Below are 15109 nucleotides of genomic sequence, written 5' to 3'. Positions count from 1 at the left end.
ACAAACTGCTGAGTAGCAGAAGCAAGAGAGAAGATAAATTGGGCCGCCATCTACAAAGAAAATCTGGTGAAAAGGGAAGCCACCTGGGCTAAGGAGAAACAACCAACAGTAGTACATGCGCATCTAAGGGTGATTTCATGAAGATTGCAAAAAATTTCAAGCAGAGTTGAAAAGCTTCATTGAAGTTGTGGTCCACACATGGGGTGAATATGGGGTGAATTGAATATTGTGCATTACATGGTAATATAATGCTTTTAAAGGTTTTGCAAAACATATTTCTTCTTCTAATGCACTTTTCCTGAATGGTGGTTTTGTTTGGTATCTATAACACATCTTGTACGCTCATGGTGCATATTTCATGAACGCCTATGGCTCTCTTGCCATGTGGAGCACCTAAGGAATGGAGAAAAGTTATTACTGTGCAAGGCTAGTTCACTTCAAGAACACAAGACTTGGAGGTGGTAGGACTCAATCAAACTATCTCAAAGAAATGTTTGGTTCTTCCATTATACGTTTGGAATAAAAATTTCAAGGGAGAGGGCTTGAATGTCCAAATTGGCCCGAATTGTCAAAATGAAAATTAAGGGTCAAAAAAGAACAAGGTGGAGGGCAAGGGGACAAGACCTGCATTGTGGCATGGAGGGTTACACATCGGAGAGTTGGTAATGTATGGGTCCCTATAGACTTGAATGAGGCCTAGGGTTGATGTGTAGATGATCTATGGGGATGATATCTACTGAATGTAATTAGGTGCTATAATTGAGAATGTAAATGGTTCTTTTTTGCCTAATATGCAACCATGTTATCTTTCGTGTTTAAAAATCCATTTTTCTGGTGCGTGACATTTCTCTAAAAACTAGAGTTTCATGTTATGATTACGTTGGCCACTATAAATGAGCACCCTCTCTCTTTTTGTCCATTTTGTACAAGCACTTTGAGAGCACACAAGCACTCAACTCCTCATGGGCACAATCACTGCTTCCAAACTCCACGGTACTTATTCTCTATCGAGAGGTCCCTATCCAACCTAATGAGGATTCCCTCTTAGCCTAGGAGCTAGAAGTCAGGGATTTACACAACCTTCCGAACTCCACGGTACTTATTCTCTATCGAGGTCCCTATCCAACCTAATGAGGATTTCCTCTTAGCCTAGGAGCTAGAAGTCAGGGATTTACACAACCTTTCTGCCCAAATTTTATTTTTGCATGTTGACGAGCGAGAGGCCACGTAATGACCCCTCCATACCACAAGCGGACCGCACGAGGGCGTTGTGGTTTGCTAAGAACATTGTAGAGCACTAATAGTCTATGGTGTAAATTTGGTTGTGGTTTTTGGATTCCCCCTTGGTTTTGAGGACCGTGAAGTCATGCGTCATTACCAATTTTGTTAAGTTGATATACTTCCCTTGCTAGGTTTGATTGGTAGCGAGAGGAAGCTATGTAATATCTTCAAATATATTTTTTTGATGACTTAAATTGTATCCCAAAGATTTTTGTTAAGAACATTGTAGAGCACTAATAGTCTATGGTGTAAATTTGGTTGTGGTTTTTGGATTTTCCCTTGGTTTCGAGGACCGTGAAGTCATGCGTCATTACCAATTTTGTTAAGTTGATATACTTCCCTTGCTAGGTTTGATTGGTAGCGAGAGGAAGCTGTGTAATATCTTCAAATATATTTTTTTGATGACTTAAATTGTATCCCAAAGATTTTTGTTGCTTTGTAATACTTGAAGAAGTCTCAAGATGTAGATTTTTGAAATATCTCATACTTTGTATTCCACATATTAGTGTGTTTTGATGCTTTGTGATAAGTGTCCAGAAGGGTGCAAAAATTCACTCTGTGCAATTTGGCTGAAAAGGCTAATTTTGCACCCTTCCCGACCAATAAAATATTTCCTCCATTTTATCAATATTCTCTAGTGAACACTTATTCGAATGATGCCCCATGCATTTAGCATGCGTACGATTTGTTTGCATGCATGAGTGACCTCTTAAAATTAGGGTTATTGCAATGATGGAATTTTCTTGTATAAATAAAGTTTGGCCTCTATTTTTGCCCATTCTTTACCAGCGAGAGCATTCCCATCCTTATCCTCAGCTCTCCTCACCCTGGTGGTGCAGACAAAGAAAACAGTGAAGAAGATGAGCAAAGAAGGACATGCCCGATTGAGGAACAATGCAAACAAGAATTTGGAGCATTATAACCGCAAACTCATGAAAAACTTGACAAAGCGAGCCAACTCATCCCGGCCAAGCAAACATGTAAAGTTGGTGGATTATGGCACGGAAGATAGCAGGGCAATAGAAACCAACACCGACACGGACTGCAGGAACCTACATGGGCACACATGGATATTCCCAACTGTCGGGCGTTTTTTTGAGTGGTCTTTCTGGTCAGTGTACATATGGATGCGTGGCGTGTGTAAGAATTTGGCCGTGAAATGACTGGCCAGGTGTTCAGTGTGGACAGCATTTGATTTGGGTTTGTTGCAGGCTTGTCCGGTGAGCGGTATGCAGGTGGTTCCAGCTCTTCGATGGTCGTCTTGAAGTGTGTGCGCGTCCAAAGGATGCATGGGCACTAGCCGGTTTGTGGAAGGTATGGGCAATTTAAGGTAAAAGGAATGCAACCATTAGTATTGGTGTGAAAAGGTTGGGGTGGCCGTTTCTTAGGTAAAATGAAATATATATAATAATTTATGGCCAAAAAAGCAACATGGCGTGGAGCTGTATTACGCTGCCAGCGCACATGTCCAGAAGATGGTCGAAGGTGGCGGGTCGGCAGTGCTGCGCAGCAAGAAAAGGCGAGAGGCTGTGTTGTTGAAGTCGGGGGGCTCTGATTGAATGGCAGTGCAGTGCGGCAGCTGCAGGTACGTAGCAAGGGTTCGCGAGGCTGACGGGCTGTAGAGGAGGGGCCCTCCCGTGTGAAGTGTGAGGCCCCCCTTGTGACTGGGTGGCGGCTGCTGGAGCGCACACTTGTGTGAAGAGCAGTGAGAGAGGAAGCTGCAGCTGGCGTAGATGGGCGACGAATTGCTGCAGGCATGCAAAAGGCCGATTGTGTGCAGGTAGCTGGGTCGTGAAGGAAGGTGAGCGTGGAGGCTCTGTGGGCGCAGCTGCAAGGGAAGTGGAAGCACAGAGGGTTGTGACAACTGGTGGTAGCCGTATGTGCAGCCTTGTTGGAGAGGTGCGCGGCTGGTAGGTGGCTGTCCTGCAGAGGTGGTGGGGCTCCTTGTGAAGAGCCAGAAGTGAAGACTGCAGATAAGCTGCAGAGAAGTGTTCAAGCGGGTTGCTGACAGTGTTGGAGAAGGCAGAGGCTGGTGGGGCGCTGCCTGTAGATAAGAGACGGGTGCTGGCATCAAAGGGAGCAAGGACAAAGAGGAGCAGATAAGCTGCTAGTGAAAAGGTGGCTGGTGTGGGCCGCCTAGGAGACAAGGTTGTGGACAGAGCAGGGTGCCGAGAGCGGACAGAGATAAAGTGTTGCTGCTTTTGGTGGTGGGCCGGTAGCAAGGCAGATAAGCTGCCTGGGTTTGTTGTGAAGCTGGCAGAGGATCAGCACAGAGATTGAGAGAGAGATGATGGTGTAGCTGCTGCTGACGACACATGCAGAAGTGATGGGTCAGAGAGGACTCGAGGGTTAGCTGGTGTGGGCGCCTTCTGGAGCGAGAGTGGCCGGGTTCATTCTGGTGTGATTGGTACAGCAGGCAGGCGAGTGTTATGGTGATTGGGGATGTGGTGTATCCTCGGCTGACAGGCCTGAGTGTTTTGTTTGTGGGTTGTGTGAGTAAGGCTTCTGTGTCGGGAGAAGCTTGTATGAAGTGTTGTTTCTGGAAATATATTGCTGGGTGGTTGTTTTGTCTATGGTGCCCCTGTTTTTGGCTGTCTGTCTGGCGTGGGTTGGGTGGTGAAGTGAGAGAATTGTTCCAGCCCCGGCGGCTGGTGGTGCCCCCGTTCGTGTGTGTTATTCCAAGTTTGCGAGGTGGAAGGGCTATAGAGGCAGGTCTTTCTTTCTTTTTTTCACCTCACATCCTTCTGGTGCCCCCACTGAGGAGTGGCTCTTTCTGGTATAGTTTGACTGAGGAGTGGCTCTGGCGTTGTTCTGTGCCTAGAAGGGCGTGTGTTCCACTGAGGAGAGCTCAGGGATCGTACAGGTTGTCATGATGTGGTCCTATCCGGAGTTTCATGGCAGGAAGGGAGAAGATGTGTGTGACTTTTTGGAGCAGATGGAGCTGGCATGCATTAGCAACCATGTGACGGATGAAGAGCAGGTTCTGAGGTTGATAAGGATTTTCTTGAAGGGAGATGCCCGAAGCTGGCTGAAGGGTTTTGAAGCACAGGATGCTAGTGTTTTGACCTTGGACAGGTTGAAAGAAGGCCTTTTGGAGCGTTTTCAGCAAGCGGAGGATCCTAGTGTGCTTTGGCAGGAGTTGAGTGTCTTGAAGCAGGTACATGGGCAATCGCTGGATGATTTTGTGCAGGTATTTATATGTTTGTGGAATAGGTGGTGTATGACATTGAAGCAGGGAGTTCCTCCTATGTTTCTGAAGAAGAGCTTGTTTATTGATGGTTTGCTACCCCATTTGAGGGTCAGGGTTGAGTTGAAGAATCCCAGGTCATTTGATGATGCTGTTAGGGTTGCTAGGGAAAAGGAAGGCAAGGTTTTGAAGCAGATGGAGATGGGTATATATCCATATGAAGGTGTTGTGTCTGCAAGGGATAAGCAGGTGAATTTGGTTGAGGTGGATAAGAGTTCTATGCAAAGCTTGATTGGGCAGGAGCCTCAAAGGCCAGTACAGGTGCAAAGGGGTATGTTCTATTTGCCTTCTGATTTTTTTCCGAAGTTTGAAAAGTATGTGCAAGTGGATGAGAAGCAGGTGAAGGAGCAAAGTGCAGATGAGGAGTTGCCAGTGGATTCTTCTTTGGATGAGGACGTGGTGGCTGTACAGGACAGGGATTTGGATGACATACATGCACAGGAAAGCAAAGAGGATGATGTCTTGAGATTGGCTGATGATAAGAAGGAAGAGGAGCTGGATACAGGATGCTTTGAGGATTATTCTTTGATAGATTCTACAAGGGAGGAGGATGGGGTAGAGACTTCTGATGAAGTGAAGACGGCGGATGCGGATGTGGAGAGCATGGAGGAAGATCCTATCATCTTGGATTTTCTTGGACAGCTGGATGGTGATCTGGTACCTGCGATGGATGATGTAAATGTTGTTCCATTTGATGGATTAGATGCTGGGAAGTCTTTGGACAATGATACCAGGGGGGTTGGCAACACTGAAGAAGGTATGCATGCTGATTTGGCTGATGAAGAGCGTTGTGAGGAGAGTATTGTGCTTGAGGATGATATTTGGGAAGTTGCTAGCCTTGATGAGCAGGAACCAGAGGTGGAGATGGATGCTGATATGGCTGAGAGTGTGGCAAAGGCTTCTTTGCGGATTGCTGAAATGCTGAAGGCAAAGTCCCTGGAAGACAAGGGTTCGGAACCAGTTGAGCTGGATGGTTGTGAAGAGATGCCTGTTTTACAAGAGCTGGAAGTGCTGGTGGACACTGCTGATGGAGAGGATCTGGATTTTGGTGTGTAGAAGGGTCAAGATGCTGGAAGCTGGCCTTCACAGGTGTTAATGGATGGAATGCTAAATGCTGGAATGCCACAGGTTTTGAAGACGAGGAGGTTTATGGTGGGTGAAGTGGACATGGATGATTTTGTGATACGCGTGGTTGACTTTTGGTATGCAGTGATGCAGCCATGGTGTTTGATGGATGCTGGGGAATGGGATGGTGAGTTGCTATTTCATTTTGATCCTGGTGGATGACTACTGGAATTGCTGAATGCTGCTGAGCATGAATGCTCTAGCAGACGGGGGGGTGGCAAAGTATGTTAGGCATTTTTTTGAGTGGTCTTTCTGGTCAGTGTACATATGGATGCATGGCGTGTGTAAGAATTTGGCCGTGAAATGCCTGGCCAGGTGTTCAATGTGGACAGCATTTGATTTGGGTTTGTTGTTGCAGGCTTGTCCGGTGAGCGGTATGCAGGTGGTTCCAGCTCTTCGATGGTCGTCTTGAAGTGTGTGCGCGTCCAAAGGATGCATGGGCACTAGCCGGTTTGTGGAAGGTATGGGCAATTTAAGGTAAAAGGAATGCAACCATTAGTATTGGTGTGAAAAGGTTGGGGTGGCCGTTTCTTAGGTAAAATGAAATATATATAATAATTTATGGCCAAAAAAGCAACATGGCATGGAGCTGTATTACGCTGCCAGCGCACATGTCCAGAAGATGGTCGAAGGTGGCGGGTCGGCAGTGCTGCGCAGCAAGAAAAGGCGAGAGGCTGTGTTGTTGAAGTCGGGGGGCTCTGATTGAATGGCAGTGCAGTGCGGCAGCTGCAGGTACGTAGCAAGGGTTCGCGAGGCTGACGGGCTGTAGAGGAGGGGCCCTCCCGTGTGAAGTGTGAGGCCCCCCTTGGTGACTGGGTGGCGGCTGCTGGAGCGCACACTTGTGTGAAGAGCAGTGAGAGAGGAAGCTGCAGCTGGCGCAGATGGGCGACGAATTGCTGCAGGCGTGCAAAAGGCCGATTGTGTGCAGGTAGCTGGGTCGTGAAGGAAGGTGAGCGTGGAGGCTCTGTGGGCGCAGCTGCAAGGGAAGTGGAAGCATAGAGGGTTGTGACAACTGGTGGTAGCCGTATGTGCAGCCTTGTTGGAGAGGTGCGCGGCTGGTAGGTGGCTGTCCTGCAGAGGTGGTGGGGCTCCTTGTGAAGAGCCAGAAGTGAAGACTGCAGATAAGCTGCAGAGAAGTGTTCAAGCGGGTTGCTGACAGTGTTGGAGAAGGCAGAGGCTGGTGGGGCGCTGCCTGTAGATAAGAGACGGGTGCTGGCATCAAAGGGAGCTGCTAGCAAGGACAAAGAGGAGCAGATAAGCTGCTAGTGAAAAGGTGGCTGGTGTGGGCCGCCTAGGAGACAGGGTTGTGGACAGAGCAGGGTGCCGAGAGCGGACAGAGATAAAGTGTTGCTGCTTGGTGGTGGGCCGGTAGCAAGGCAGATAAGCTGCCTGGGTTTGTTGTGAAGCTGGCAGAGGATCAGCACAGAGATTGAGAGAGAGATGATGGTGTAGCTGCTGCTGACGACACATGCAGAAGTGATGGGTCAGAGAGGACTCGAGGGTTAGCTGGTGTGGGCGCCTTCTGGAGCGAGAGTGGCCGGGTTCATTCTGGTGTGATTGGTACAGCAGACAGGCGAGTGTTATGGTGATTGGGGATGTGGTGTATCCTCGGCTGACAGGCCTGAGTGTTTTGTTTGTGGGTTGTGTGAGTAAGGCTTCTGTGTCGGGAGAAGCTTGTATGAAGTGTTGTTTCTGGAAATATATTGCTGGGTGGTTGTTTTGTCTATGGTGCCCCTGTTTTTGGCTGTCTGTCTGGCGTGGGTTGGGTGGTGAAGTGAGAGAATTGTTCCAGCCGGTGGCTGGTGGTGCCCCCGTTCGTGTGTGTTATTCCAAGTTTGCGAGGTGGAAGGGCTATAGGTCTTTCTTTCTTTTTTTCACCTCACACCAACCACCTAGCCGTAGGGGGAAAGACCTACATGGGCACACATGGATATTCCCAACCACCCAGTCGTAGGGGGAAAGACATTGCCATGTGTCAACACGCAACATCAAGAGAAGCAAGGGGAGCAAGAGCAAGAGCAAGAGCAAGAGCAAGAGCAAGAGCAAGAGCAAGAGCAAGAGCAAGAGCAGCGCAAGGGGAGCAAGACGAAGAAGCATCGGCCCCAAAAAGAAATAGAAGGAAGTTGACCTATTATAGGCCTCGCCTCCTACAACCACGTCCCACTGATCATCTTCCTTGTGGCCCCACCTGTAGGAGACACTCAGGGTACAAGGCTTTCCAGGAGATATGGCACTACCAGAAGTCCATAGAGCTTCTCATCTAGAGGGCACCTTTCTCACGAACTTGCAAAGAAATTTTATGCGAATACAAGATGGAATGTTGGATGTAGTCGGTTGCCATTGAGGCCTTGTAGGAAGCTGTTGAAGCATATCTTGTTAATCTATTCAAGAACACCAACTTGTGCACCATTCATGCAAAGCGGGTCACCATAATGGTAAAGGATATGTAATAGGCCCATCGTATTCGCGAAGAAAAGGGGAACAAAAAATGTTGTATCTCAACTTTTGATGTTAATGAGAGTTTTCGATGTGTATTATATCTTCTTTTTGTATATTTGATTGTCTATTTAATTTAATCGTGTAATATATCTTCCATCACGATTCAATAAAGGGCTAGAAGGGTGCGAAAAAGGCCCTCTAGGCCGTGTGCAATGGCCATTTTCACACCCTTTTGGCCCACATGGTCTTTAATTGTAAGATGTATCAATCTATCATCGAAGGGCATGGGGTGGGAAAATGTTGTGTAGAAGGGCCTCGTACAAGCCATTTCATGATGGCCAGAGGGGTGTGAAAATGCTATGTAGGGGCCTCGTACATGCCATTTTCACACCCCTTTGGCCCTCCTAAAATTTTTTGTAGTTTTTTCCCTAAAATTTGAATGTTTTTATCAATATTAAAACTCAAATCCCTTAAAATCATACGTAGATCAAAATTTCCATTAGGATGGAAATATCATGGAATTAAGATGCTTTATAGGCAACCCAATACATCATGAATTTGGTCTCCTTAAATGATCTTTTCCCAAAGTGAAGAATGCAAGGGAAGGAAGATGTAAATACAAGACATGATTGATTTTAAACCTTCAAAATCAGAATGCATGTAATTTTTGATTTCGTTTGTAAAATTAAGGTAAATTAGAGATCAAAAGGGATGGCCTTACTCTTGAAGATTGCAATACATCTTCATGTGGTTCTCAATATCTTTTTGCATGCTCACGGATTACCAAAGAAAGGCCTTGGCCACTTTTTCCAAAATAAAGAAAATACATTTTGTTCAATGTATTTTTTTAAATCTCCACCATTTTCTGTGATTAATTAGGGGCTAAATAAGTTATTCTCATTCTAGTGGAGGGTGTAGCTATCAAAATCGTGATGGCTAGAGGGGTGTGAAAATGCTGTGTATGGGGGTCTCGTAGAAGCCATTTTTGCATCCATTTGGCCCTTCTAAATTTTTAAATAGTTTTTTCCTTAAAATTTGAAGACACACCATTTTATATGATTAATTAGGGCTAAAGAAGTTATTCTCATTCTAGTGAGGACATAAAGCTATCAAAATAGTGATGGCTAGAGGGGTGCGAGAATGCTGTGTATGGGGGCCTCGTGCAGGCCATTTTTGCACCCCTCTAGCGCTTCTATAATTTTTTGTAGTTTTTTCCCTGAAATTTGAACGTTTATTTCCGGTCATATCATCAATGGAAAACACATTTATTTCACTTGAAAACCAACTAAAATTAAATGGCAAATATTTTTACATTACAAATCAAACACATGTACTTAAAAGCATCTTTCTTCATTCTATAGATATAAAAAGTTACATATGGGATTTGGGAATACTTTTTACAAGTGAGGTTCGTCGCTTCTTAGCTAGAGGGAGCTTGCCGGTTAGAATGGCAATGGCAATTTCTTGAGGTGAGTCATGGCCAAGTGACTTGGCAATTCCTAATTGGGCAAGCACCTTGCCTCTATATCCGCTCCCAAAAGTGGTTCATGACTGACGACTTTTTAACTAGGATTACAAAATTGACCAACGGGCCAATAGTGGCCACATAGAGTTGCTTTGAGAAGGTCTTCAATGAAAAAAGGGGGAAGTTGGCATCCGGTGTGAACTCTTTGTGAATAATCACAAAGTCATTGGGTGGGAGGTGTCCGATGTAGTGGGTAAGAGATGGATATGGACCTATAGTAGATCGCATTCCCCCACCCCACATAGCGAAACTGTCCATCTCTAGCACCCTCTCTTGCTTATCATCTTCATCTGCATCAGCCTTTCTTTCCAAGTCAATGTTGGATTTGTCGATATTATGTGTTGTAATTGGTGTCCAAGGCACAATTGCACGGGATACACTTTGTTGCGCCGCTTGGAACTCCTCCTCGATGACGTTTTCCTGCTCTACATTTCTCGTTGCCTCTAGAGCAATCATCGTTGTTTCCTCCACCAAGTCTACGAGTGGGAGGAGGTTCTCCTCCATGTTACCTGTGTTGAAGTCATAGAATGGGAACTTCGCCTTCACCTTGAGCATACTCAAGCACTCATCCATGCGGAAGCCACATGACTTTTCAATGTCATGCAAAAAAATGAAAAGCTCCCCCCTACCACACAACCGGACATAGAGAGTAAAAATCTATCTCAGGAAGGGGGGCAGAGTCATCTTTATCTTCAATTATTGTGCCACTTCCACTAGCCTCAAAGCGGCGTAAATTTTTTGCAAGCGCCAACGCACCTCTTGGAAATTATTTTGCGAGACGATCAGGATTTCATTTAAAAGTGTGTCCTGCACTACTCTAAGGCTCTTCCTTGTCGTGGATGAATCCGCCAGCAGTTGTGGCATTTTGACCTCCTCTTCCTCCTCTCGTTATGAGAGGAAGACCAGCCATGATAGGAAGCGATGGCCAATGGCACCTCTGTTGAGCTTGCGTACTTGCTTCTTGTCAAGCTCTAAGAAGTGTCCAGATTTCATAGCCATTGCTTCAAATCTTCTGAGCCCTTTTGGAAGGGCCTTTTGTTGTGGTTGATGTACTCTAGGAGGTTGGAGGGCACCCACAATCTTTCATCGGTGGTGGCCAAAGAGACAGAGTGCGGCTTGATGTGGGTGAGATTCTTTGAACCAAGGTGATATCATCTGGCCCCCCAATCCGAGGATACCTTGGTGTTTGCTACCATCCTCCTTCGAACCTATCCAAACACCCAACACAGTAAGTGACTCCAAAAAGGGGTGAGCAAATATAGAGGTTTAAATGTCAAACAATCCTTACCTTCCTACCCTGCACATTGAAGCAAGCATTATTAATTCCCTCAAATCCCAAAATACGTAGGTGATCATGGATGTTCAAAAGGCTCCAATGCTTACTTGCTTGTACAATCTCTACCCCCGCATGAGGTAGGCCTATACAGAAATATGTAGGCTCTACAACCTCCTCTTGAGCTTGTAAGGGTATCCATGCACCCTTATTCCTCATCCACCCCTTGTAACAGAAACGAGTACACAAAGTGGTACGAGCTTGCAAGAATCGAAAGGAGACACTCAAATGAACTACAGTTAACCTAAAAATCTCTCCTTTGTGCTCCCCCTCCATAATGTCCGACCCTTGGCCAAGCAAATTGACAATATATTCATAGCCTACCACCTTGCACATGTACATTGTTGGTGTTAGGCTAAAGGTAAGACCACTTCGTCTCTGCCATGTTTTTTATGCTTATGGTGCATCCTCGGGTGCTTGGGAGTTTTTGTTTTAATTACTTATGCATGTTTCTCTTTGTATGAGACTTTGCATGAATCTCATGCATGAAGCTCATGGTACACTCTTTCTCTCCCATGAGACTCTATGCATAGAAGCCTCATGCATTGAAGCCTTAGAAGGCACGACCACTCTATCTATGCATGAGGCTTAACCATTATGGCTTCTATGCATAAGCCTAATGCATAGAGGCTTTGCATGCATAGAGGTTTTTCATGAAGCTCATGCATAGACTCTTATTCATAGAGACAATGCATGAAGCTCATGAAGACTCTTTGCATGAAGGTTTGCATAAAGCTCATGCATGAGGCTTTGCATGAAGCTCATGCATAAAGCTCATGCATGAGGCTTTGCATGAGGCTTTGCATGAAGCTCATGAGGCTTTACAATCATGTCTTTCAAAAAACAATATGTTATTGATGTGCTTAAAAGTGAGTTTCGAGTCCCACATTCAGCCCTTGGCTTCTTGGATGAGTTTATGAAAAAAGGAATGAAGCTTTTTCTCTCTAATAGAAGACCAAACATTAAGAGAGCTGCTCAGTAAAAATCTGGGAAGCCTAATGTTTGAGGCATGCATGGAGATTTGTGAAGAATAATCTAGATTATGATACGAACTAAAAGCATCAATAAGTTCTCCAAGACTATGGAAGCGAGGAGCTTCTCAGTTTTGGTCGAGAGGAAAATCCTCCTTCAATGCGTGCTTTGTAAGTGTATATTTTTCTCTTTGCATTAATCTAATTTAGTCTTCTATTTTATTGTTCTCTTAAATATAATCTTATCTTCTATTTTGTTGTTTCTTTAGAGGAAGGTTATTGGTCACCCCTTAACAAAGGAAGAATATGATTATGGGTATGCAGTCCCCCAAAAATAATTCTGGGCATGGATGTGCGTTCGAGGTGTTCCCTTGAATCAGTCCATTTTGGGAACTACAGATGATGAAATAAGTAATATTTAAGCCCTTTTCTTATGTATATATTCTCTTTTATTATTTAATCGATATCTTATTCATGTGTACATGTATGTGTAGAAGAGTGAAGATAATATGGACTATGCACATGAAGAAGACCATGAAGATAAAGAAAGTGATTTTGAAGATGAGGATGATGATTAGTCATCCCTTTAGCTTTATCTTATATGTGGCTAAAGTCCTTATCAATATTTTGTAATCGTTTGAGCTTAATGAATATATGTTTTCATTAATGTTTTTTTCCACTTCTTTTTCCTATCTCTTTATTTTAAAAAAGCTAGGAGATAGCTTTTTTTAAAATCTGGGGTAGGCTAGGGAGTTCTGTGAGAGCTTCCCAGTCTGTCCTAGCTTTTTTTTACGGGTTTATTTTTGCTACTGATGAGTAACAATTATAACCATAAAATAACACTACCCAGCATCATTATTTCTCTACTAAGCAGCATTATTTCGCTGCTCAGCAGCAGCAAAATTTCACTCTGCTAATAAAGCTATTGAGCAACGCTCCTGTTGTAAATGAATATAGCATCATCTGTAGCAATGAAATGATCTAGACATTTGCCAAGGATTGTAGGTATAAAAATGCTACTGAAAACATTGTTAGATTGTCATTCTATTGTAGTGCAACAAGGGTACTATATGCCTATTATTATGCTAGTACATGTGAACTAGTCACATAAATATACATTCACCAACACCTACAATACTTAGATTCTGTACACAAATTGTCCTACAATAAAATTTATGTTTATAACTTTACTTCGACCAGTCAAAAAAAATTAGGCATATAAAGTCACAAACAACACTTCACATAATGCCAGCAAAAAACTTACAGAGCTAAAATAGGGTCCCCGAATCACCTCAAAACGCACAAAAACTCAGTTGACATAGTTACACACAATAAGGTATTATTTCTTCACTCGGGAGCATGCCTCAATATGGGACAATGACTTACCTATGTTCCTATAGCTCTCATAGCTAACAAAGATATTGCTCCAAAATCAAAGAGGGAAGGAGATGGAAATACCTTTACCTGTGTACCACTTCCTTTCTTGCCTTGTTCTTGCCTCTTGCTTGCCTCGTTCTTGCCTCCTTAGCTTTCACATGAACCAAAGCTCTAATACCATAAAGAAAATAAAGAGAATGCAGGGAGGAGGGAAAGCTTAAGTTCCTTGCCTCTTACTTGCCTCCTTACCTTTGACATGAACCAGAGCTCTAATACCATAAAGAGAATAAAGAGAATGTAGGAGGGAAAGCTTAAGTTCCTTGCAAAAACAAACACACATACACAAGAGAGAGGTGGATGGCTGAATTTTCTTCTATCTTCTTCTCTTCTCTATAACTATAAATTAAAAAGATAAAAAGTAAATACTATAAGGAAATTACTCTCCTACTATAACATACAATGGTCGCTCTCTAGTGTAAAATCCGACTATAGTGTAAAATCCTACTATATGTGCTGGTGCTATAGCTATGCCATTCTCTAGTAATCCAACTATGGCTATCACATAGCAAGTCGTCTACTGGCGGCATATAAACCATAATCTCACCAACCACACCAATTTCATAAGTGTGGAAGCTATCACCCAGTCAAGTTATCAATGTATGTAATTCTAGTTAAGCGTGATATCTCAACAAAATACACATAGTCTTTTACATTAAACAACCTTATTAAAAGTTCTCTATGTATATAGAATCTGAAGACACCCATCTTATGCACTTGCACATGCTACAAAAATAATGAACCATTGAAATACCCTTGTCTTTATATTAATATTTTTGTGAGGAGCCACATGAATGTATAGAAAGATATGGTAAATAAAAAATAACATTAACTATTTTTATTCTACCATTTTTTTAGAGAGAAAGAAAGGATAATAATTGAGAGTAAATAAAATTGCAATATGATATATAGAAGGTCAAGGTTACAATATGTTGGTAGTCTTTTTTTAGGAGCTACACTCCTTTAATAGGTACTCCTTACATTAGAACCCTTCTTGATTTTTTGATAACTGAATAATCAATTTGAGAGAGAGAGAGAGAGAGAGAGAGAGAGAGGGGGGGAGAGAGAGAGAGAGAGAGAGTACAGTAACTTACAAGAGCCCACATTACTTAACAATTTAAATTAAAAAACTTAAAACAATAATCATGAACAATATCAATATTTTAAGTTAAAGGATTCTTAAGAATAATGCCAACACTAAGCAATTTTTAAAAATGAATATATATGTGGGTCTTAGTTCGTAGCACCAATCACTTGAATATACAAATATTTTCAATACTAGTATAAAATCAATTAGCATACAAACTTCAAATCCTAATACCTTATGTAAGCATGTACACTATGATACCAAACTTGAACATGGCACAAAAACCCTCAGATCCATTAGTGCATCAACAATAATTTTTGAAAAAGGCTTTAAGTAAAGCAATTGACCTAGATACCTAGGTACAACACACATGTACATTTGCTAATGAATGCATGCAAATTCACATGCATACATACACACATGGACACACACGTGCATGCACATGTAGTACACACACACACATGCATGCATGCACATGCACACACACACACACACATATACACACATGTGCACTTACAAATGTATGCATGCAAATTCACATGCTTACACACACACACCAACATGCACACAAACAAAGTACATGCAAAATCACATGCACACACACACACACACACATATGCACACAAAATGGCACACATCCATGAATGCACAAACATGTGCATGCGTG

This window comes from Cibotium barometz, chromosome 16 (genome assembly GCF_041138505.1).
Source record: "Cibotium barometz isolate CiBa-2024 chromosome 16, ASM4113850v1, whole genome shotgun sequence".
NCBI lineage: Eukaryota > Viridiplantae > Streptophyta > Polypodiopsida > Cyatheales > Cibotiaceae > Cibotium > Cibotium barometz.
The sequence above is the reverse complement of the archived record's forward strand: the minus strand, read 5'-3'. Positions refer to the sequence as shown.